The following is a 26,283-nucleotide window of genomic DNA, read 5'->3' as shown; positions in this document are numbered from 1 at the left end:
TTAAGTAGCTTTTATTTTTCCTCTAAGAATTTTGTAAAAAGCATCAAAATAGAAGCAGCACTATTCTGCTCTAGTCTAAGAGGATTTTACACAACCTTCTCCTCTGTCACCACACGCCTGCAGGCTCTGGCACCTTTAGGATTCTGCAGGAGCTGTGACGTGGATGTGGCCCAGGAGAGACGGCAGGGCACAGTGGCAGGTGCAGAGCCAGGGAGGAGGTGGCAGAATAGGAGACGAGAAACAAAAGAAAAGATCCCCTCTATGCCGGAGGCGACTGTGCCGTCACCCAAACACACGTGGAGACCACCAAAGAGCAGGCTTTCCCTAGAACAACGTTTTTCACCCTTTTTTTGTTTGCTTTTAATCTCACAACACACTGAACGCTATAGGTAAACCTCCGTGGCACACTTAAACTATGTTGATCAAAAAAAAGAATATGTTTACTGTGTTTTGAACTTCTTCCAAAAATAATTTAACGATCTTTAAAAATGTTTGCAGCACACCTGTTGAAAATCACTACCCTAGAAGGTGAGGACAGGAGCCCCTGGAATACTGATTGGCGAGTCCCTGCCGCTGTTGGCAGACAGGACCCTAGAAGAGATAAGTAAGAAACCTCAAAATGTGGCGATTACTGTCAAAGTCATCTCATTTTTAACCTAAACTTCCTTGGGAAACTTGGGGGTCTGCATTTAATCCAATTTTCATAGTAATCAAGTGAGTACCAATAAAATTTATATTTTATTCCTCTTTTTGGCTCTACGCTGATGCTCATAGAACACAGGCCTAACGGGCTCGGCCGCAGGCCTGAAGGGATACATCCTACCTCCCCTTGGTACCGTGTGTGCTGCGATTTTTATGTGTATCTGATTTTTATGTGTACCAAACATAAAAATCTGTATCTGATCCAAAAATATGTTTGTGGTCTTTGGGCTTTGTTTTAGTTTTTGTTTATTTTGTTTTTACCTAGTTGAGAAAGTGACCATCTAAAAATCTAAATAACTATTTGAAGTCTCAATTATTATAGGAAAACCATTTTCAAGATTGATCTTAATTTTCATATTTTTAAAATGTGAGTTGGTAACTGGGCATTTACAGTTCAGTACTTACCCTCCTCAATTAAAAAAAAGGTATCTCCATACACTTTAATAATTGTATTTTACAAATAATTTTTGGAATTGATTTCTGTTGCATCATCATCCCCCATTACCCAGCAAGACTGAAGGCAACAGGGAAGCTGCCATTCAGGGTGGGCTTTTATGAACACAGAAAGGAGAAAATTTTCAGAGAATCTCTCTCTCTTTTTTTTTTTAATTGAGATAGAGTCTCACTTTGTCACCCTCAGTAGAGAGCCATGGCATCACAGCTCACACCAACTTCAAACTCTTGGGCTCAAGTGATTCTCTTGCCTCAGCCCCATGAGTACCTGAAACTGCAGATGCCCACCACAACGCCTGGCTTTTTTTGTTTGTTTGTTTTGTTTTGTTTTTATTTGGCAGGCCTGGGCTGGGATTGAACCCACCAGTTCTGGATCATGCGGCTGGTGCTCTAATCACTGAGATACAGGCACTCCCCAGAGAATCATCTTTTAAAAAATTATTGAAGACATAAAAATAATTCAGAAATGTACCTTTGTTTTCCAGTGCTGTAAGCAAATACAGTTGACCCTTGAACATCATAGTTTGAACTTCATGGGTTGACTAATATATAGTTTTTTCATTAACACATTGAATACTTTTTTTGACATTTGAGAAAAATTGAAAAAACTTGTATAGGAACCACATACCCTAGAAATACCAAAAAAAAATTTTTATGTTAAGTATGTTATGAATGGGAAAAAATGTAGATACAAATCTATTTTGTCATTTACTACCATAAAATAGACACAAATAAGTAGTATTATAAAAAGTTAAAATTTATCAAAACTCATGCACAAATGCAGATGGTACATGGCACTATTTGTAGTTGAGATGTAAATAAATATAAAGATGCAGTATTAACTTGTAACAGCACAAAATTAGCTGTAGTGTGCACTATACGACTGTAGTAATTTCACAGCCACCTCCCGTTGCTATCACAGTGAGAGCAAGTGTTTTGAATGTTTCCTTCAAATCCTCTGTGATGCTGATCATCTGGTCTCTCCAGTGGGTTGTTGATCATAGTAAAAGGGGATCTCTCCTGGTTCCCTGGTTCTCATGTGTATATTTTTCATCATGTTTAGCACAATATCCTAAACGTTGAATAATACGACAGGACCCATACGAAGCCCCTGGTGACGCTGGCAGTGCTCCCAAGAGCCAGAGCAAAGTCATGACACTACAAGAAGGTGAGTTGTTTGGTATGTACCATAGATTGAGGTCTGCAACTGCGGTTGCCACCATTTCAGACAGAGGATCTGGTAAATAGATATTTCAGCAGAGTATCTTGTAAACAGACATCAAGTTCAAGTATTGGTAACTACAATAGAGTGCTTTAAATGTATTTTCCCTTCCACGTGGTTTTGTTCGTTCTTTTCTCTAACTTACCTCATTGGAAGGGTACAGTATACAATATAAATAACATGCAAATTATGTGTTAAGTCACACGCTACTAGTAAAGCTTCTGGTCAATGGCAGGCTCTTAGTAATTGAGTTTTGGGGGAATTAAAAGTTGTATGTGTTGGACAAGAGGTTGTTTTAAAAAGCGTTTTATGTGGATTTTCAACTGACTGTGGAAGGGGAGCTAGGTGTCCCTTGCTTTATTCAAAGGTCAACTCTACTGGCAATAAAAGAAATACATTTCTGTGTGTTCAGTAGTGGCTTTAGGTATATGCAAGGGGAATTTAATACCAGATTAGTAGTAGTTAAATTTTGAAGAGTCAAAATTTATACGCAGATTTTCATCTGCAGAGGTGGTTGGCACCCCTAAGCTCCATGGTGTTCTAGAGTTTACTATATTTTGTTTGAGATTCTACATAGCAGTTTCAAACTGAACCACAGCCACAGGCAGAACTTTCTAAAAGTGGTGTGGTGAGAAGTTCCTATCATGCGTGAGTCACCCATCAAACCCTCATGGCTCTACATTTAATCGCAATCTTCACTGTTGTTATTATTGTTTCAATAACATCTTTGCCCATCACACTTGATTCCTAGGTTTTTATGCCTTAGCTCAAATTTTTTAAAAAATGTCAAAATAGGGTGGAAGAGAGAGGAAGAAAAGGAAAGGAAGATAGAGAGGGAGGGACGGAAGGAAGAAATACATGACATGGAAGGACAGGAGGGAAGGAGGGAGGGAATTCTTGCAGTATGAAAGAATGTGAGTTTTACAACAAATCCATTTTGCCTATAGAGGAGTCGATTTATGTTCATGGATTCTATTCTGGTGGCCATTAAGATCGATCAGTATTTTCTTTCCACCAAGCCCCATTGTGACACCTTCAAACTCTCTGAAATTGTGGTTAAACCACACAATCATGGGATCACAGACCACTTCATCCATAACAAATTTTCAATCAAAAAACACACCTAACTTATTAAGTTGCATCCCAGCTGACGTTGTATTCCATTTTCTTCCTGCATTCAGCTGGAAGCATTCACAAATAGCAAAATATAATACATCCCATGTTATGTGTTGCCAGGCAATCAGGGCAGAAATAATTAACACGAGAAAGTGGACTGCCAGTATCCTGCTGAATGGCTCTGGAAAGAGTTCAAATATGACAAACATTCTTAGCTGTCCCTTCTGGGACACGTGCTCTGAAATAACAGTTTGAAAGGACAACTGCCAACTCCAGTTTCAAATCGGTTGACAGCACTACAGAATTTCATTCTAAAATCTGACTCAGTTTTTATTTAAAGGAGAATTCATCTATGCACACTATGTCTTCCTGTGCCCATTTCCAAAAGAGTCCTTCCTGAACTCCCGCCACCTCTGTGCAAGTCCAACTGCCTAATGAAGCTAATCCTGAGCACAAGATCTTTCTATAAACACATAATTCACACTGAATTCAAAGGGGAACCTGGGTCTGTGAAAAGCCTTGTGTCAGGCAAGCCAAGGCAATCACAGATCTTTTTAGCACCCCATTCCACTGTCCATGAAACTCTAAGGAAAAAACAAGTTGGAAAAAACTATTCGGTAAACACTTTCCCACAGAGAAATCTTCAACCAGAAATACATGACATGGAAGCAAAGCAGAACACATGTAAATACTTTCTAAGAACTGTAGCTGAATTAGTTGCAAGTAAGGTCAGTGAACATTTGTCAAGTACTTGTAACATATGAAGACCCCATGGTAAGGGCTGGAAACTATTATAACTACATAGTCCCAACTCTCAGATAATTTTAATCTGGTGAGAAAGATAAGAATGTGAACAGATATTTCAGTTCCATTCAATAAATGCTAAAATAGCACTCTAGACAGAGGGTAGCAGACGGAAGTCAGGAACCCCTGAGTTGCATTAACTTTATATATGTTGTTACTGAAAGGAACCATTGAGAATATCTGTTGCAATTCATTCCTAACACAGAACACTACAGACAAATTATTACAGACCTTCTGTTTAAAGTTTAAGTTTGAAAACCTGGGTTTGGGTTCTGTTTCCATTCATTTGCTTATTAATTTTCTTTTTCAGAATATTATTGGGGTATGAATGTTTGGGTTACATGGAATGTTCTTGTGCTGTTTAAGTCAGTGTTATTATAAGTGTGCCCAACAGCCAGAGAGTGTTCATTGTACTTGTCAGGTATAATATCACCCATCTCTTCTCCCTCCTCCAACCTCCCTTATTTCTGCTGAGTTTTACTTCCATCTGTGCACATGAATACTGATTGGTTATTATAATTCAATAGATGGGTACTTGTGGTGTTTGTTTTTTCATTCTTTAGATACTTCACTTAGGATGACAGTCTCCAGCTTCATCCAAATTGTAGCAAAAAGGATTCTGTCTTTACAGCTGACTAGTATTCCTTCATATGTATGTATATATCTCTGTGTATCTGTGTATGTGTGTGTGTGTGTGTGTGTGTGTCACACTGCATTAATTCAGTCATGAATTGATGAGCAATTTGGGGTTGATTTCACATCTTTACTATTGTAAATTGCACCGCAACAAACATTTAAGTTCAAGTATCTTTTTAACATTGGTTTTTCATGGGGATTTAATTTAATCTGTAAATCATTCTGGGTAATATAGATATTTTAACAACATTGATTCTGCCAATCCATGGGTATGATGTGTTTCTCCATTTGTTTAGGTCATCTGCAATTTCCTTCCTCAGTGATTCATAATGCCCTTTGTAGAGATCTTTCACCTCCTTGGGTAAACACATTCCTAGGTATTTTGTTTTCCTTGTAGCTATTGTGAAAGGTATTGAGACTTATTTGATTCTTGGCTTGACCGTTGTGGGTAAAGAATGCTACTGATTTGCGTACATTGATTTTGTAACATGAGATTTTGCTGAATTTGTTTATCAATTCTGGGAACCTCATGGTATACACAAACGATATTTTGTATTTCTGTGATAGGAGTTGTAATATCTCCTTTTTTATTTCTAATTGAACATATTCTCCTATTTCTGGTTAATCTAGTGAGAGGTCTGTTAATTTTATTTATCTTTATTTAAAAAGCCCAACTATTTATATCCTTAACCTTCTGTATTATTTTCCTGCTTTTGATTTCATTTAGTTCTGCTCTGACCTTATTTATTTCTTTTCTTCTGGCTGGGTTTGGGCTAGGGTTTCTCTTCCTTTTTCTAGTTCCTTGAGACAATTCCAGATCATTGATTTATCTTCCTGTCTTTCTGATGCAGGCAGATCTGGTCTTGACAAATTCTCTCAGTATTTGTTTGTCTGAAAATGTCTTCATTCTCCTTCAATGGCATATAAGAAACTTCTTTTTGAAGGATGCAAAATTCTAGGTTGCCCACTGGTCTAAGAAGGCCACAATCCCTCTGTCTCATAAGGGCTCAGCTGAAAAGTTGGCAGTAACCCTGGTGGGTTTTCCTTTGTTAGTTACCTGATGACTTCCCAGAGTTCCTCCTTCACGTTAACTTTGGCCGGTCTATTGACCATGTGTGGTAGTGATTGCCACTTTACAATGAATCACCCAAGTGTTCTTGGCTTCTTGAACCTGATATCTAAATTTCTAGCAAAATCCAGAAAGTTTTCCTCCATTATTCCCTTAGATAACTTTTCTAACTCTGTGCATTTACTTATTCATCCTTAAGGATGCCTATAATTCTTATATTGGGTCTCTTCACATAATTCCATAGTAATTCCTTATTTCTTGTAGGCTTTATTCATTTCTTTTCTTTCTCTGTTCTTTGTCTTTGGCTAGTTTAATTTGAAACTTTTGTCATCCAGCCCTAAGATCCTTTCTTCTGCCTTGTCTAGGCTATTTTTAAAACTTCTCTCTATTGTATCTCCTTAAATGAATTTTTCATTTCCAGAAGTTCCATCTGATTTTTTTAAAAATAATTCAATTTCTTTACAAATTTTTCTTTCATTTCTTAAAATTGTTTTTGTGTTTTTCTTGTGTTGGCTTTCTGCTTTCTCTCTTATTTTGTTGAGCTTCCTTATAATCCCTATTTGGAATTCTTTATCTGTCATTGTAATACTTCCATTTTGTTTGGTATCCATTGGTAATGTGCTATTATTTCCTTGGTGGGGGAGTGTCTGTCCTTTCACTCTGACTTTTTATGCTTCCAAATTTCTTTCACCAATTCCTTCTCATTTGGCTATTCAATTGAGTCCTGAGGGTCCTGGGCCTGCCTGGTGGGTCTGCCCCACACTCCTGACGATCAATCCCTGACTGTGCCCTGGAGAAGTATGCTAGTTTCAAGTTGTCCCTGGGATGCTCAAGTAGGTTTGATGAGGTTCCCAGGTTGCCTCTGACCTGCTGTCTTCACCTCTTCCCAGCAGTGTGAATTGTGTTGGGTCCCCCAGCTTAATCTCCAAGATGGTGAGTGGAACTTGTGAGCACAATTTCACCACACCCTGTTTGAGTCAGTAGATGCTATAATGAGCATCCCTGTCATTCGCTGATGTTTGAGTGAAAGAACCATCTGTTCTTTTGTACCTATAGTAGGCTCTGGTCTTCCTGGTGAAGTACTTGAGTGCCCCAAGATTTCAAAGAGGCTCTGTAGCTCCCAGGGGATTTCTTGATCTCCACCACCACTGAGATTGAGGACGCCCAAAACAGATTGTAGTTAGGCTGTGAGAGCCTGAAAGGTTTTGCAAATGTTCAGCGGGGCGCAGAAGTTGCTTTTCTGGCCACTAGGGGGAGCCGCTGGTGGGACGTCCCAATAAATTCTCCAAATCGAGAGGGCAGCTCCTGGGGGAGGGACCTAAACCCTTGATCCCTAAGGCCCTGGGATCTTTCTGCTTTTATCCAGTAGCGCAGTTTTTTTGCCTGGACGGTGAACACTCTCCCAAATCATCATACTCGGATCCCCACAGCTCATTCGAATAAATTCAGTCCATGTGAGCTTCCTCGCCACCAAGTCCAGCTCACAAAACTCCCCAAGGGCTGCGTGTCTGACCTGTTAGCGGGAAGGGAGCTCCCAGGCTGCGAATGTCTGTTGCACTGCAAGTCCTCAAAGGAAGAGGCTGGACCACACTATTTATGGGAAGTTTGGCGTGGAGCACACACCCACCAGAGAGAAGTAGTGGCTCAAGAACTTCCCAGCTCAAACTGCTCTCTCTGTTGTAATAAGTGGGAGAAAGGCCACAGTCCATGGAACTAAAGGCTAGGCTATTCCTTTTTGAATGCCATACCCTTATCCAATATGGCACTTCTGCGGCAGGGGGTTTGGACGTGCTCCCACATCCCTGTTCCCAGCATCCCGCCACTCTCTCATCAGATATGCTCATACAGGCTTGCTTGCCAGCTGAGTCCAGCTGCCAGACTTATCCTCTGTGTCCCTATGCACCTCACTTTAGTCTAGGGGGCTCCCAGACCAGCTTACTTATGTGCACCTTGGGCAAGTAACCTGTGAAATGCTGGCAGGCAGGAAGTTCCCACATTATGCATACCTATTGCACCACAAGTCCCCAAGAGATGTGGGCCCCATTCTCTGCTTGAAGTTCATGCCTGCCAGAAACAAGCAGCCTTTACAAACTTCTTGGCTCAAATTATTCTTGTGGTTGTAATGCCTTAGGAAGGGGCCACGGCTCCTGGTCAGCCCCAGGTCAAATTACCTGGTTGCAGCCGATAGGGGAGGTGTAGGGAGTAAACACGTGGATGGAAGAAAGCTGGCACTCCCGCCTCTGTGGCACTCTCCTGGGCCGCTCAAACTCCAGGGACACACCAGTTCTCCCCCACTATTCCTTCTTTGTACCATGCCTGGGCTTGTATAGGGCAGAAAAGCCCTTAATAAACATGGTGGCCCTCAGTTCAGGAGAGGCATGTAGGAGGAAGAGGGGAATCCCTCCTTAACCTTTCACTAGACTTGGAGCCTCTCTAGGTTTGATCCTTCCCTGGTATCTTCCCTTGTTTATCTTCTTCCTTCTCAGCTTCACAATTTTTCTCCATAGGGTTCCCAGAAGTCTCTGTCATCTCTCTCTGTGATCCACACCTAAGCTGGGCTTCTTCTCCCCTGTCCTCCATCCAATATCTCACCTTCCAGGAGGGATGCTCCCACAAGATGTCTCTAGTCAGCCATCTTTTTTTTTTTTTTTTTTCAGCCAAATTCGGTATTTATTGAGCTCTTAATCATGTGGGCTAGTCTTGGAATATAAAATAACTAAAAAGCAAGACTCCTGATCTCATGGATAGAACTCATTACCTGGTGTGAAAGGCAGATGTTTGGTAAATAATCAAAAGTGTGTTGGCAGTATGCAGGAGGAAGGGTTACTTTATGTCACACCGTCCTTTCCATGCATTTGAGCACAATGCTTTACTTCTCTTGGCTTCAGTTCCTGATTCATAACACAAAGATGAAACACAGCTCTAAGGACCCTTCCAACTCTAAATATACTATGATTTGTAATATAAAGACCTAGCTGCTTTGTGAGGCATACTTCTCTATTTAAAAATCACTGTGCTCTTCTCAAACATAATGGAAAGATCGTGGAGCCCCACATACCTGGTATAAAACCGTCATACCAATACTTAGTAACAGTGTGACTCTGGGATAATCTGCAATTTCCCCGAGCTTTAGTTTCCCCCTGTGGAGTGCGAATAACAACAAACCGAGGTTTACCTTGCAGTAAAGAAGATAATATCAATACATGTACAAGAAGTAGCACAGTGTAGTGAGGGCATGTACAAAATGTTGTTAACAATCCTCCCCTAATTTTTTTTTTCCCACTGGCCCAAGATCAATCATTCAATCAGGACTCAATCTCTCTCTCATTGTGATTTGACATTTACTGAATTTATTGAACACTGGCATTTATCGAATGCCCATTAATTTGTCAGGCATTACCTTAGCTGATGGGAATACGCTGGAGAATAAGACAGCCACTGGGTTCCTGCCCTCGTAGAAGAAAGGTCTCATTTTTCTCTTAGTGTCAATCTGCTTTCTAAGGAAAAGCTCTTGTGGTCCTCACCTGATTCTCTGGGGTGCTTCCAAAGCAACGGGATTCTGATTTATGTCTTCAGTGACCCTTAGCCATTTTCAGAAGGTGCCCACTAGTGATTTGTCTGTCTTCCTACAGCAGCTCTTCCCTGGAACAGTCAAAATACCTGGAAAAACACCAAAATAACTCCTGTTTTATGCAATGATACGCATTAACTAGTTTTCTTAACCGACAACTTGAAATTGAACCTAATTGGAAAAAGTTTCACTCGGAAAACTTCCATCACCTGAGTGTATACGTTTTTAATTATTGTTAACTAAAATAGTCTTGCCTCCCTGAGAAATTGGAAAAAAAAATTCTGTCTGAGCACTTCTAATTTTCAAGTCCTTACAGGGGCTCACATCTTCCCTTTAGTGTCCACCTTTGAAGTTTCTTTGTCCACACTTCCATTCCCTTAATTAGTTCTCAAATAGACAAAATTATTGGAGTCACCTTTATCTTCCCCAGATCAGCTATTTTCAGTTATGGCATTTCTAATTTCCAGAAAGATTCAGAGTGAAAATATTTGTCCTGATGGGCTCTCTAAACCTATTTCCAATTATGGAATACATTTTTTTTGACCTGATATTTAACAATTAGGCATCTCTCCTTTTGAAATAGCTAAGGTTAGTGAGAATGGCCCACATCACAAAATCTCAAAACTGCAGATGCTGGCGTGGATGTGGAGAGAAGGGAACACTTTTACACTGCTGGTGGGACTGCAAACTAGTACAACCTTTCTGGAAGGAAGTATGGAGAAACCTCAAAGCACTCAACCTAGACCTCCCATTTGATCCTGCAATCCCATTACTGGGCATCTACCCAGAAGGAAAGAAATCCTTTTATCATAAGGACACTTATACTAGACTGTTTATTGCAGCTCAATTTACGATCGCCAAAATGTGGAAACAACCTAAATGCCCACCAACCCAGGAATGGATTAACAAGCTGTGGTATATGTATACAATGGAATACTATTCAGCCATTAAAAAAAATGGAGACTTTACATCCTTCGTATTAACCTGGATGGACGTGGAAGACATTATTCTTAGTAAAGTATCACAAGAATGGAGAAGCATGAATCCTATGTACTCAATTTTGATATGAGGACAATTAATGACAATTATGGTTATGGGGGGGAACAGAAAGAGGGAAGGAGGGAGGTGGGTGGGGCCTTGGTGTGTGTCACGCTTTATGGGGGCAAGACATGATTGCAAGAGGGACTTTACCTAACAATTGCAATCAGTGTAACCTGGCTTATTGTACCCTCAATGAATCCCCAACAATAAAAAAAAAAAAAAAAGAAATAGCTAAGGTTATGGGTATACTTCCCTATTTTGGAATTGCACAATTCTTGACTATCTGGAAGAACTACTCATTTTCCTCATTAGACGTGCTTTTCTTGTTTTTGTTTTAAGAACACCTATGTTGGATACACTGGATATTGTGTGAGTCATTTTCTTTGGGCAATACTATTTCGTTGCTTGAGGACTAATAGACGGTTGCTTCCCTGTGCCCCTGTGGGCCAGACAATCAGGGAGTTGCACTGGTCAATGAGCTCTGATGAAGTGTGATCAGTAAATTATCTTATCACTATGGCAACTGGTATACTCCTTAGATGCTGCCCGGTCTTGGTACCATAGGGAGAAAGCTTGATGACACATTACTGTGAGCTCCTTCTCCATTAACCTTGTTGTTTGATTCACAGTCTTTGGAGATACTGTTATTCAACTAATTACAATTCCACAAAAATCTGCACTTTTATATTTTTGCATATATCTGAAGTGATATCATAAAATAGATGTTTGAAATCAATGTAGATGATGTCCAAATTTATTGTTTTACAGATCCTTTACAAAAATGAAGGGATTTAGCTGAATTGTTCTTTAAAACCCCAAGTTAGGTCTTAGTGTTCTTATTTTTCCTAAGGGCTCACAAAACGTTGCTTTAATTTATATCAGAGTTTTCAGTTTCTGATTTAATCTTGACCTAAGACAGGCTCTTCTTATTTGATTTAAAGCTTTTCTTTCTCGATTTTTGCTGAAATAATCAATATAGTTAGCCCATTTTCCAATTTTGTATAGAAGCTGGTCATATCCATGTCAGTGGATATGGTTGTGTGATACGGCCCAATTAAATTTCCACTGAAACAATCTCACGTATTAGAATTCTCCCTTCCAAGCTTTTAGAATTGCAGTCATTTGCAGAAGAATGTAGTAGGTTAGCTGTAGATTATTTCTTGGTTTATATGGAGGAGAGCACTAATTGACTTTTAATTCACTAAGCCAGCAAGTCATATGCCTTCAAACCATTGTTTCTCAAATGATTAGCAACCTCCACAAGCCATATCTGTTTCTGAGACAGTGACCTTATCCAGACTCTTTCTTACGGGCATATCTCTGCTGGATGATAAACACCCCAGAGGTCTTCGGAGTTCACATTTTGCATGCATGATAATGTAGGAAGTGATGTACCCAGACAAGACTAATGGCTTATCTACGATGAACCATAGATGGGCATTGGCAGGTTTTCAGCCTTCCACTCAACATTTTCACAATTGAAGGCAGACTCTCAGCATCACTCGGATGGACTTTTTGCAGTCTACTTTATCATTATGCAGTGCCCCGTGATTGCATGTCTCAGCCAAACAAAGTGAATAATGAAACTTTTGCGTTATCATAAGCCACAAGCATAATTCAGATATCCTAGGACTTCACCCATCTATGGATGGATCCACAGGAGATTACATTAACAATGTGACATGGGTTGGTCCATAGTCCCAAATTTAGCCAGTCCCAATCCTCTCAATGTCTCCCTTGGCCCAGGTAAGTATGGCTACCCTTGGCCCAGGTAGGTACCAATGACAGAGTCTCTGGTGATCTCTGTGAAAAACTGCTTGTCTGCAAACATTTTTAAAAAGAAATTCACAATGTCTTTTTTTTAAAGCCACACGAAACTCTAATGGTAATAAATAACACTGACTTATCTTTATCCCTCATTTTAATGTTGCAAACAGATGCCTCCTATTTTTACTGACAGCTAAATGGTCATCTCCAGACCCTGAGTCCATAGGAGAAACAAAAAACAAACTGAGCTGTTCATCACTCCAGTCTCTAATCCCCCCCCCAAAAAAAACTTCTGCACAAAACAATGCTTTAAATATTTTTACTGCTCTCATGCATATCAATGTTCCTGAGCCAGTGGTAGCTGCCTACAGAATCATTAGACACCATCTCATTTTGTGTTCTGTCAGAACATCCTGCTTAAATAAATAGAGATAAAAGGAAACAATGGAGTAGATGGCAGAAGGGAAAGCAGTCTACCTATTCTTCTTTCCAGCCAGGAGGAAGCTGTTTCCTTAAAAAATAGTTAAGGAGTAGTGATGCTTGTGTCTGCTCCAAAGATAAGGGTCACAGCTGGAACCTTTACACAGACATCTCTTACGACAGAATCACTGTTTAGTGCAGGTCTGTTTCCTTACTCCTAATGAATCCTGGCTTTAGAATTACAGGAATTCATCCAGCAGAAGGGAGGACTGCACTCATCTGTTATTTGCTCGTGAGTGAATCACCTTCAATAGAGTCTAAATTCCATAATTTTGTATGATGGCTGCTTGAGTGTTCTGTGAGTGGGTCCTGAAAATCAGGATCCAATTTGGACACATGGATAAGGACCCTGAAAATGACTGTTGTGTTGCGGAGCCCACATTTGTAGACTTTAAAGCAATCTCAATTACAAAGAATGACATATGTAGACTAAGGTGATAACTGGCAAAATGACAAACACTGGGGCTGAAGTCATCCGGGACCACATTAGATACCTGGGATAGTAAATTTTCTAGATTGGGGTTATAGAGATTTCTATGAAGTATATCTTAGTGAAGCAAGGTAATTTTCTCACCATCAAAGCACCTGCTGGCACTGATGCCTTTGTTTTCTAAACAGACAATCAACAATCATATATCCTGGGATGCTTTAAGACTTGTTTTCTTCGTGGTAGATTCCTTTGTTCTCTGATCATATTTAAATTCAGGGTAGCTAAGGCAAATGACAACAAAGTACGTGCCATAAACAAGTGAAAACAACAAGGAGAAGAAAACATTACAGTAAACTTGATGTGGCATCCCATCCATTCTTACCCTTTCACTATGCATTTAAAAAAAGAAAGAAAATTGTAGAAACTCAAAATAATCCATCTGCCACACCTTAGGCCTCCAACCAGCCTACTGGGGGCCCTCGGCATTGTGATCAAAGGCCCTATCCAAGCTATGGTGTATCTGTTTGTAACTTCTAATTTAAATTCACTCATATTTCATTCTTCCAAACCATAGATAGTCCCTAAATAACAGGTTATATATATTCAATCACACCTATGAGGCAGGATTTACATTTTATTCCTGTTTTTTGTAGCATTATTTTAGAAAAATGGTAAAAATAAAAAGTATAATTGAATGGAACAATATACAACCAACCAGGGTCATTCACTACTTTTAATCTCAAATATGAACTCCTTAATTTTATGTTTATGCTAAACTCATAGTCATTGATACATTCAGATGCCTAGATTTACGTTGGCCAGAGAGTTGAAATAAAACCACAGATACGGCACTTCGTTGGTGTTGATTTTGGCTGTGAAGTGGAAACCCTAGCAGTCCTTTAAGATAGTAATAGCAAGTCCATTGTTGATTTCCAAATATTTTTCAAAAACTAAAAAAGGTGAGGACTATGCTAATGCACTTCCTAATTTGCACATTTCACAGATTTAACTATTGACTGTAGCTATTGTATGTTTAAATAAATACAGAGAAGGGATGTGTTCCCGGAATACAGTTATTTCATTTCACAAATGATGTATGATTCAAATACTGTTTTTCTATTTCAAAGTTAAGCCTCTTAGAAAATAGTTAAGAATAATGAAATGGTTCAGATGGCAGGATGAATTTTCAAGAAATAAGTGAATCCACCATAAATATTCATAATCATGTTAGCTTCACTTTTTAAACAATTTCCAAGATGTTAGCTTGCTACCGTGTAACTGCTGGTCAAATCAGAGGCACAAAGGTTAGGGTGCGCTTCCTTCATTAATGATTTGGCTCAATGCACACAGCAGTGTAATGTATTTTATGAGTGAGGGAAATGATATTGGTTTGAGAGGTCTCATGTAGCAGTCATATCCTGTCCAAATATAATTTTGAAAACAATCAGAGCCATTATGGCTCATACAGAAAGAAAGATAAAGACAGATAGCTGTATATGGGTTTTTAATAAGTAATTCACCCTAGGTCTTGAAACGTAAGATTGCCAAGTAATGTTATTAATGTATAAGCATGTTAGTAAAATCGTGTATTCTCTCCATTGGTTGGCTTTAGATATGCTTCCAATGCAAATATTGTGTAAATGTATTGAATCCAAGTTATGCAAATCAAGAACGCAATTCATCTTTCAAGAATTTTACTTGATTATTCCTCATGCCAAGGAGCATTTTTCTGGCAACCCTCTACTGACTATTTATATCTAACATATTCCACCGGTGAAATTATGCATCGTTTGCTGAATATTGGATATTCATTGTTTAACATATCGATCACCTCTCCGTCTTGAGGTTAGCATCTCGTGAAACTTCTTATTTGAGTCTTCCATAATGAAAGACTATCAGTATCACGGAATAGCTTTTTTTGCAGGGAGTAGTGTGTGGGCTCGCAAATGAGAACCTCGAGCAAAGACTTAAAAATAAAGCATCTTATATACAGAATGCTTGACCATCAATCATATTGTTAGAGCAGATTTCAAAGGCACTCCTTCTTCCATCTGGCCACCCTCCTCTCCTCACGCTCGCTACGACACAGCGGGTCCCTGCAGTACAGCACGTCCTCATCTTAACACCAAAGTTCCAGTTAGGAACTTTGATGTGTGTATCCTCATATTTAGCACTTTCTTGATATCTACTCTGAGAGTTACCTTCAAGCACAGAACATAGATTAGACTTTCTACAGTGTTTCTGTACACGATTATCTTCCTCACAGAACTGCAAACACTTTCTTTTTGGGGGGGTGGGGGGTGGCAAGGGCTGGGTTTGAACCTGCCTCCTTCGGCACATGGGGCCAGCGTCCTATTCCTCTGAGCCACAGGCGCTGCCCTACAAACACTTTTGAAGACTATTCTGAGTCACATTCACTTTTGACATGTTGCCTCTGCTCTGTCTCTACTTAACACTGTCTTTTATAAATAGTTGGTAATCTTAATGGGGTGACGTTTACTGAGCACTCATTATGTGCTAGGTACTGGTCTAGGGACTTTATATTATTATTTCCCTGAATACTTACAACCAACTCTTGAGGTAGATACTATCATTGTTAACATTCCCAGATTACAGATGGAGACACTGAAGTTACAGCCCTGCAGTTAGTAAATGGTCGAGCCAAGATTTCAAAGTTTATCTCTAGAACCTTCAGTTTTGGCCAGCAAACTTAATTGTACTCTGCATTCTAACTATTTTAAATACATAATAATAATAATAGCTAAACTTAAACACTTCCCACATGCCTGCACCTGCTCTAAGACAGTTTTCTAATAATTTGGGGAAGAAGTAGTTACATAGTGTTTTAGAGCTCTGCTCAGATTTTTAGATGGTCTCAATTCAAATACCAATTTCACTTCTCATTTAAACTGTGACCTTGCTTAGTACTAGTGCTAGCCCATTTTGCAGAGGAGAAAAATGAGAAAACAGCATTGTGTTACCACTAATCAAAGCGGAGGGTTTGCATCACTTTACATCATCAACTACAATTATTCAACCAGGAGCTGACACTCTCTCCAGACGACAGACTCTCAGCTCTGGAAACAGCATATGCCATCCTCAGGCAGCAGAAATTACTTTATTGAACAGAAATCTCTAACCAATTTATTGCCTCCACCCATTAATTCTGGTTCTACTCTATTAGGTAATGACCAGGTTTTATGTGTTTGGGATGAAAATCCTAGACCATTCAGTCCAGCCTCATCTGTACACTCCACACTATCATCCAAAACACAGGAAAAGAAAACAGAGTTTATTTTCCACCTTACAATCCTTTTGTATGTGATGCTTGCCTTTATTGTGTTTTTTTGTTTGTTTGTTTGTTTCAGGATAAACTTATCTCTTTCTTCAGCCACATTTACTTGCGAGTTTGCCCCCTCAAATACATTCTATAGTCATTTTCTATTTACTATTACCGAAGGCTTCTCACTGTATTTCTCTGGCCCTATAGTTCTACAGAGTATGCCTTTTCTTTGGCTCCTGATCACTATGCTTAGCCACATGTATTCTCTGATTTTCTTATTTGATCTGTTTCTGATTGGAGTCGACACTAAAAAGTAGCTTTTACATCAGGAAAAAATCAAGAAGTCTCTAAGGTTACTTATGGAACATTCTGGAACATCAACTGTAGTGGAAGCTACTTAAGAGTTTTACAGTTTAACCATTTAGTTAGCTATAGGTATAGATGTATATGAAATACACATATGTTTATAAAGATCATGTAAAGATACAACTTGCAGGGTGCAAAACTGGCCTTCTATTCTATATTGTTTGTATAAATATATCAATTTCAAGAATCTTTAATTAGTTGTACTAACCTCTGGCCACTTCAGTTCACAGAAGTTGTCTCCTAATACCCGAAACTATCCTTTTTTCCTCTCAGTTTTCCTGGTATCCTTCAATCTACCTCTTTCCCAATAATCACAGCTCACTTCTACCCCCTTCTGCAGCTGGTTTCTCTAATTAATCTGCAGCTTCCGATCCCTATAGCTTTCTCCATGATTAATTTTCAACTTTCTCTATATACTTGCCATCAGTCAGTCACAGTATCTGAATCCATCATTATAAATCCATTCTTTTGGATTTTGAAAGCTTCTTATTTTCAAGAGTACTTTACTAAAATGAAAGATTTTTCAGGGAGAAGAAATGTCTTTAAAAATCATAGTAGCCTTGAAAGAGGCCATCAGATAAGGTATATGATAATGGCTAACAGAACAGAAACGCCAAAGATAGCCTGACCCACATCTCTGCCTGTAGCTCTGTTACCATCTCAAAGCAAACAAACAAATCTAAATGATAACTACTTCACCTGCAAATGCATTCATTCTTGCTAAAATTACAACGAATGGATTCAACAAAAGATGTACATCTCTTGACTCCTTACAAAGGAATATAATTATTAAAGTTCTAGAAGGAGTCAATGGATTCCAGGGATGGGTCCAGAATTAAGCCTCAATGTGTTGGCAGAAATGTGGGATTGACTTGGGTCTGGGAGGCATAAGCAGACAGGAGCACCATTAAAAGAAATTAGTGGAATTAAGTTTTCCATTTAGGAAATGAATAAGCACATAACGTCAATGTTTACATGTGTATATTCGAGGCGAAGTTTAAAATGTCCAGCCGTTCACTGTGAAGCAGGGATATGCAGATAGCTTAAACATTCTAAAGAAACCCCAAAGTTGAAGTTGCAAAGGAAATAGGGCCCTTCCAATATGTAGTCTTTAGGTATTATCTGCTATCACTTTTTGTCTTGCTCTTCAGGGTGCATTATGTGGTCCAAGAGAAGAAAAAATAACACAACATGTTATTGGTACTAGCAGAAAGAATTTCCAGCTTTGAAAGCTTGGTAGGAAGGGATAAAGGGGGACATGGAAGAAAAGTTATTAAATCTTTTTTTAAAATGTCTAGTAATAATTGAATATAATTGATACAGAAAATGATCATGCTACAGCCTCACCCACAGTTTTGTTGATCCACTCAGCAAATAATGATTTATTTGTTGTCAACCTTATGCCAAGCACTCTACACGCGTATCTACAATATTTTACGAGACACAAGCAGTACAGAAATGATACAATCTTTTTCTTTTTGCGAACTGCAGTTCAAAGGCCTCTGCCTCTGAAAAGCCTCACTAACCACCCCGAGCAGAGGTAGTTCAGGGTCCTTCTGGAGCACGCGGACATCCGTTGATATCCGTACTAGTGCCCTTTCCACTCTGTGCTGGGATTTGCCACCCCTCTATGCCCGTAATAGACCTTTAACAAAGGGCAACACATTTTTCAGCTGTTAGGCCTCCATCGGATGATACATTAGAACAGCAGCAACAACCACAAAAAGAGCCCCACTTACTTTACCAAATAATTGGATGTCTATAGAGGAATATCTAAGAAAATGTTAACACAAAATATCAAAGAAACAATCTGTGTGAATTTTTTTTATAATTTTTTTAACTGGAATTTAAAACCTGTTTTTTGGGGGGGTTATTTTTTCAAATTAATATGAGGGTACAATTTTTAGGTTACATTGTTCTCACCTCCAGGTAAAGTTACATTTGTAGAAGAGCCCCTCTCCGGGGTGGGGGGGTGTTATACATCTCACAATGTGCACATTAGGTGAGATCCCGCCTCCTGCCCTCCCTCCTTCTGCCAAACATCCCCTCCCCCACTTCCCTCTACCCTCTAACTAGACTTATTAGTGTTTTATTGTTCTTATGAGCACGTAATTGTTTATATATTGATTTCATATTAGTCTGGATATTTATTTTTCCATTCTTGTGATACTTTACTAAGAAGAATGTATTTCGACTCCATCCAGGTAAATGTAAAAAAATGTAAAGTCTCCATCTTTTTTAATGACTAAATAATATTCCTTGTTATATATACATCACAGTTTATTAATCCATTCATGGGTTGATGGGCACTTAGGCTGCTTCCACAACTTGGCAATTATGAATTGAGCTGCAATAAACATTCTAGTGCAAACGACTTCGTGATAAAATGATTTTTGTTCTTCTGGGTAGCTACCTAGTAATGGGATTACAGAGTCAAATGGAAGGTCTACTTTTAGATCTTTGAGGATTCTCCATACTTCTCTCCACAAGGGCTGCATTAGTTTGCAATCCCACCAGCAGTGTAGACGTGTTCCCTTCTCTCCACATCCATGCCAGTATCAGGTGAGAATTTTTTATTTTTTTACATTATTAACCTCTCAGGGAAAATTCAATCATTTTTGTCTTTACAGATGCTCTAAATCATAGCCTAAATTGTTACACCTCTTCTGCCAGAGCACAGATTCCAGAGGAGATGGGTTCTCCTAGGGTGGAGAGGAAGAGCTACACAAAGTCTATGTGGAAGCAGAGAGGCACGAACACCTAAATTACCTCTTTGCTGAAGGCATTTCATTCATTATGTACACGCAAATAATAGACATACGTGACCTCAAAAAGTTGGCAGTACTCGAGAAATGCCCACTCTAACCTCTTCCTACTTTCGTGTGTTCAAGTTGTCTGTAAAACGCGAGATCAACTGTCTGCAAATGCCTAGCATGGAGCTGATGCTAAAAAGCCTGGCCAACCACAGCTGAATGTGCAGCCAGGAATTTAGTGTTCTTTAGATTTTATTGCCTTAAATTTTTCATGAAATCTAACCTCTCAATACAAAATGTTATTTTTTTCCTTTTTAATTTTCTAGATCTGTCCTTATGTTACAAGTACATTTATATTACTGTAAGAACACACTCACAAAACAAAAAATTATCTTAGTTTTAAAACTCATGTTTTGTAACAAAAAGATAGTTTCAAGACATTTGCATAAGAACTTTGGAACTTTTAAACAGATTGCAAATGTATGCAATCAGTGTCATTAATATAACAGTAACGCTATAACCACGAGCATAAAGACAAAAAGTGCCCTCTAAATAACTATAATATTTAAGTATCAAAAAATTGCCACTCTAAAATATCATTGGAACTTTACCCCTTCTACAGACAGGGTGAAGCACTTGCTGAGTTAGGATGGAATGTATGGCCTTGGAAAAGAACAAGACTAAATCTGGCCCCTCATGAAACTACATAGAAAAAGTTCCTCATTCAGACATTCTTTCCTCCCTATATCATTTCTTGCATATTTTCTTCTGAAATAATTCTGCTGCCATATCACTAAATATCCTTGTCTCTCTCTTTCTCTCTCTCTCACACACGTGTTCATACACACACAATTTATTAAGGGTTTGACATTTTGTCCTATGAACAAACGAAGTGCTACTTTATTGTATGGTTCATTCCACTTTTAGGCACATAGTGCTCACAGTATCTCCAGGATAGTACAGAGTGGTGGCCTACTTAGAATACTGAATGGTTTATGGTTACTCACCTGCCCAGACTATTTACTATGACACTTTGGGATTTGAAGCTGCTATTAATATCATCAAACCCAAACTTCTTCTTTAAATATGGGAAAGGTAAGGCTCTCAAAGATCATAGAATGTAACTATTTTGTTGTAGATTATACAGAAATTCAGAATCTGGCATTTTCCTTTAGCATAGGATTAATGGAATGCCTTTGAGTCGTATCTCACGGTGGATCAGCCCAGGAAGGATTGTTTTGGGGGTAATCTTCAGGATCATGAGAGCTATTCTTCAAATTTGTTTAATATAGCTTTCCAATTATGGTGCCTGGTGCAACAAACACCAAAATCATTAATGACATCACCACCAATTTTTGCTGAATACTGCTCAGATAAATTTGGATTTATCTTTGTGGAAAATATCAGGAAGAATTATCGCCTTGGTCACCAATATATCTCAAAGAAATTGTGTAAGATCCCTGGGAGTCCATAGTTGTGAACATTGCACAGCCATTAAAGTTATCAGAATTGGCATTTGACTTTTCCTCATGTTTCAGAAAAAATTATCCTCGTAAGTAGAACATTAGAACGATGTGACCTTTTCTACCATTTTACTTCAGATAAGAGAAAGGACAGTATGATTTTGTGAAGAAAATAAAATGAGCACATAAATTCCAGCTCTGTTTATTCTGTATATATAAGATAATTAGAATATAACTATAATATATATAATAACAATAATACAGAGCCTAAAAGTAGCTGCACAGGTGTCAGCAGGTTCTGAGGTTCAGGGGGAAAAAAATTACGGTAAAGCAGGCAGATGGTTCAGAATCCTGGACAGTTGCCCAGTTGCTGCTGCCCCTGCTGAACCCTCCCCTCTGTTCCCCTCACAAATGTGGTTCTCCTGGCTAAACAAATACCTAGCAGTTTGCAGCCCGTTAGGACTTCAGTTGATGGTGTCTCCATGGACCCAGGAGAGACAAGAACAACTGTCAAATGTGTGTTAACTTTACAGACTTTTGAAAGCAAGATTTGTAATCATCTGGACATTTATATAATATCTTGTTTCTATTTTCATAATATTTAATGATTGCCTAAAAGAAAAAAAAATGAGATTGGCCACTTTTCTGTAACAGTGTAACAGCAGCTCCAAAAAAGATATTTTTAGTTGAGACATTTTGCTCTTCAGAAATAACAGAACTCATAATTGAAATAATCAAATAGTTTCTTATGTTTATATTCCACTCTACAAGGTCTTTGCAAAGAACTATTTCAGAACAAACAGCATTGAACACTTAATTGCAAGGTGAAAACGATTCAAATCCACTTGTCTAAACTGCATAATAAAGAGCATATTTAGAAAAACCTACACAACCTTTGTAGGACTTCATGAAAAAGCACTTGTATTTGCCAGCTGGTTTTGGTGGCAGTGGTGCAGGTTACACTCATGACAGAGCTTGAACTTCATAAGAAATAAAAGATTTCAGCAATCTTGGGCAACATTTATAAATCTGTTGCAAAAATGAAAGACAGTCTGGCAGCTATGCTTTTTTCTATCTTAAAAAGAACGTTTATATACTGTATTTAAGTAACAAATACAGGCTATGAATGACCCTCTAAACATGTAACTTAAAACACAATTAGATTCTTATTTCAGCTTATATGTTCCTTCTATGTGCATGTGTGAACATGCCAGGAAAAAGAAATTCACTGTGTATAAGCTTGTAAACAGAAAAATTATTATCTTATAATTCTATGCTATATGAATAGCATTGCAATAAAGTCTTCTTTTGGTTGACTCAACTAAATATACTATTTTAGTCTAAATATATATATATATATATATATTTTTTTTTTTTTTTTTTTTTTTTTTTTGAGACAGCATCTCACTTTGTTGCCCTCAGTAGAGTGTATGGCCTCACACAGCTCACAGCAACCTCAAACACTTGGGCTTAAGCAATTCTCTTGCCTCAGTCTCCTGAGTAGCTGGGACTACAGGTGCCTACCACAATGCCTGGCTAGTTTTTGTTTTTAGCAGGCTGAGGCTGGGTTCAAACCCACCAGCCTTGGTGCATGTGGCCGGCGCCCTACCCACTGAGCAACAGATGCCACCTAGTCTAACAATATTGACTAAAATACTTCTTTAAAAATTTTTTTTTAATTTTTTTAGAATATTAAAAGGCTACACATATTTTGGTTACATAGCTTGTTTTGTAGATTTCAGGTCAAAGTTATAAGGGGTGAAGTGCCCTTCACCCAGAATGTTTGCATTATGCTCATTAGTTGAGAATTAACCCAACTCCACACCGCTCACACTTCCTTGATTCCCACAGAGTTTTACTTCCCTGTGCCACAAACATGTCCATCATTTAGGTCCTACTTAGTATTGAGTGCACATGGTGTTTGTTTTTCCATTCTTGGGATACTTCACTTAGAAGAACAGTCTCCAGTTCATCCAGGTTGTTGTGAAAGATGCTAGATCACTGTTTTATTATGGCTGAGTAGTACTCCGTGGTATACATACACCACATTGTATTAATCTACTCATATATGGATGGGCATTTGGGTTGTTTCCACATCTTTGTGATTGTGAACTGTGATGCTATAAATATTCCAGTGCAAGTGTCTTTACGTTAAAATATCCTTTTGTCCTTTGGGTAAATATCACTAGTGGAATTGCTGGATCAGATGATAGGTCTGTTTTTAGTTCTTTGAGTAACTGCCATACTATCTTCTATAGAGGGGGTACTAGTTTGTGGTCCCACCAGCAGTATATTCAGTGTTTCTTTCTCTCCACATCAACACCAGCACTTGTTGCTTTGGGTCTTTTTGATAAGAACCATCCTTACTGGAGTTAAACAACATCACACTGTGGTTTTGATTTGCATTTCCTTGATGATTAGAAATGTTAAGCATTTTTTCATGTGTTTGCTTGGCCATTAGACAATCTTCCTTTGAAAAGTTTCTGTTCCCATCTCTTGCCCACTTTTTACTGGGGTTGTTTGACTTGACTTTTTTTTTTTCTTACTGATTTCTTTGAGTTCTTTATAGATTCCGCTTATCAGTCTTTTATCAGATGTGTAGCATGCAAATATTTTTCCCATTCTGTGGGCTCTCTATTTACTCTGTAGGTTGTGTCCTTGGCTGTGCAGTAACTTTTTTTAATTTGATAAGGTCTCACTTGTTTATTTTTGTTGTTGCTGTGATTGTTTTGAGTTCTTCTTCATAAATTCATTCCCAATGCAGACATCTATAAGAGTTGATCCAACATTTTCTTCTACAATTTTTATAATTTCATGCCTTAGGTTTTAAGTCTTTTGTCCATTGTAAATTAATTTTTGTAAGTGTTGAGAGATGAGGACCCTGTTTGAGTCTTTTACATGTGGCTATCCAGTTTTCCCAGCACCGCTTATTGGATAGGGATTCTTCCCAGTGTATTGTGTGTATTTATTCTTGCTAATAAACTTTTTAAACAAAGTGATTTTATTCAGTTTTGAATAAAACACCAATGTAATTTCTTTACATTTTATTAACGTCTTGAAGATTTGACATTTATGTCACTGCAATTTTTAAAAGGGCTGAGGAGGCTGAGGGCTCTCTGCAGGCTTTGGTGTGCAGCATTAAATGAGGGAGCCAAGTGCTAACCCTTTGCCCCAGTTTAGTTCTAGCGTCTTCAGACATACCCTAACTATTCTAAATTGGAACAAGTTACCACTTCATTAAGTCTAGAGAATCTACTCCAGACTGGTGATGTGTCTAAGGGTACTCTCCATTTCTACATTAGTCTGAGAATGACTGGGGACATTTAAGAGGCTAAGTTAGTTTTCAGGACAAGTTTTGCTTATGAGTCATTTTGTGATTTTCTGCCTCTACAAGAAAGCCTTGAACTGAATTATAATTGCTCTCTACCTAAAGGGTATCTTGTTTTCTAGAAATATAGGGAGATTTTCTAATATTTCTGGAGGTTTGATATCAACCTGACATGCTTGGGAGTTAATTCAGGAATAACTTGGAGTAAGTGAGAGCTTTTCCTTGTATCCACGCCGCAGGCAACACAGATCAACTGTGGCAATTTGGTGTCCCCTTTGCATGGCCACAGTTTACACTCAGGAACTCATAAATTATTCTACAGCCTATGAATTCTGTTAAAGCCACATGTGAGTGAGATAGGTTAGAGCTAGAGAGGAAAAAATCGTATTTTCTGCAAAGAATACATTTCTTACTTCTATGCTTTATTAGAATAATAATAGGGGTAGCTTATGTCTGATTTTTTTGTGACTTATATAAATATTTCTATTTTTTTAATTTGATGATGATAGCCAACCTGTATACAAGCTTTGCAATCACTTTGCAGATGAGAAAACTTAGCACAAGTGAGCTTCAATGTCTGAGCCATCAATCTGGAACCTAGACTTGATGTAGGAGATATTTGGATTATGCACCTCTGCTCACATGTGATCTGTTACGTATTTTGAAACTAATGGGACTGTGGTCAAATATAAGTTTAATTATAGGCACCTTTTAAAAAGGAAAGAAATACTGAATAAATATTCTTTAGTGTAACAATTAAAAAATAACAATTTAGTGCTAGGACCTCCCTGACCAGCTAGCATGTGAATTACATAGCAGTAAACACAAGATTTATTTTTGGACAGATAGCATATGGTGCTAGTGAGAACAAATATGTAGGTTTGATTTATTATTTGGTCCAGTTGATGTAATTTAGGGAAAAACAATTGTTCAGAACTGCATGACAATTTAAGTCAGACAATTTAAAATATGTGATCACCAAGGCATTTATGTGAGACAACACTGCTGACTTGGTGGAAAAATGGACAGAAGTCCGCCACTCTACCAATCAACTTCTAATTATCAATTTCCTAGGAGCAGCTCCTTTTGAAATTGTCTTCTGTTTTTTCTAGAAATGTACTGATTTCTTGGATGTACAGGTGTTAAAATAGTATCATTCTGTGAATTTGAACACTGGTTAATTTCTTATTTTCCAAGAAAACAATTTCTTGTTTTCCAAGTTTCATGTTTGATACTAACACCACCAAATTTACACTAGATCTTTTTCTCAATTAGCAAGTATCAAAACTCTAAAAACGAATAGTAATTTGTACCTTGTTTCCAGTCACATTTGCCTGTTTCTCAAAAATTCATGCTTAGGTCTAGCAATATTATAGATAAACATCTCTCAGTTATGCAAAATTAATGCCAGAAAGTATGGAAAGAAGAAACTGTCAGTAACTTTTTGAAATTTCCAGATTAATATAAGTGTACATGCAATTAGGTTACATTGTTTGCATTTTTTAGACAAAGTCCAAGTTGTAGTTGAGCCCTTCACCCAGGGGATGTGTTTATACCCCTACATTGTACCCAATATGTAGGAGCTTACCATCCACCCCATCCCCCTTCGTGAATTTAAATGTGTTTTTCTCTCATGCAGATGTGTAGCTGTTCATCTACTGGTTTCATATTAGTATTGAGTACATTGAATACTTGATTTTCTTTTTTTTTTTTTTCCACTCTGTCACCCTCAGTAGAGTTCCGTGGTAACATAGCTCATAGAAACCTCAAATTCTTGGGCTCAAGCGATTCTCTTCCCT

At 38.3% G+C, this 26,283-nt stretch overlaps 1 long non-coding RNA gene across 1 annotated transcript in view; it reads right to left on the bottom strand.

Annotated features, from left to right (window-relative positions):
- Positions 1-505: 505 nt before the first annotated feature.
- The window catches only part of LOC128586813 (uncharacterized), an 88,291-nt gene continuing 62,513 nt past the window's right edge, over positions 506-26,283 (bottom strand). The window contains exons 2-3 of the long non-coding RNA XR_008380306.1: positions 9,527-9,662; positions 506-591 (exon numbers count right to left, since the gene is read on the bottom strand). This is a non-coding gene — a long non-coding RNA (uncharacterized LOC128586813). The remainder of the gene's footprint in view (positions 592-9,526; positions 9,663-26,283) is intronic.

The sequence above is a fragment of the Nycticebus coucang genome, chromosome 5 (assembly GCF_027406575.1).
Source record: "Nycticebus coucang isolate mNycCou1 chromosome 5, mNycCou1.pri, whole genome shotgun sequence".
NCBI classification, from domain to species: domain Eukaryota; kingdom Metazoa; phylum Chordata; class Mammalia; order Primates; family Lorisidae; genus Nycticebus; species Nycticebus coucang.
Note: the sequence above shows the minus strand (reverse complement) of the source record. Positions and strands in the feature narration are given on the sequence as shown.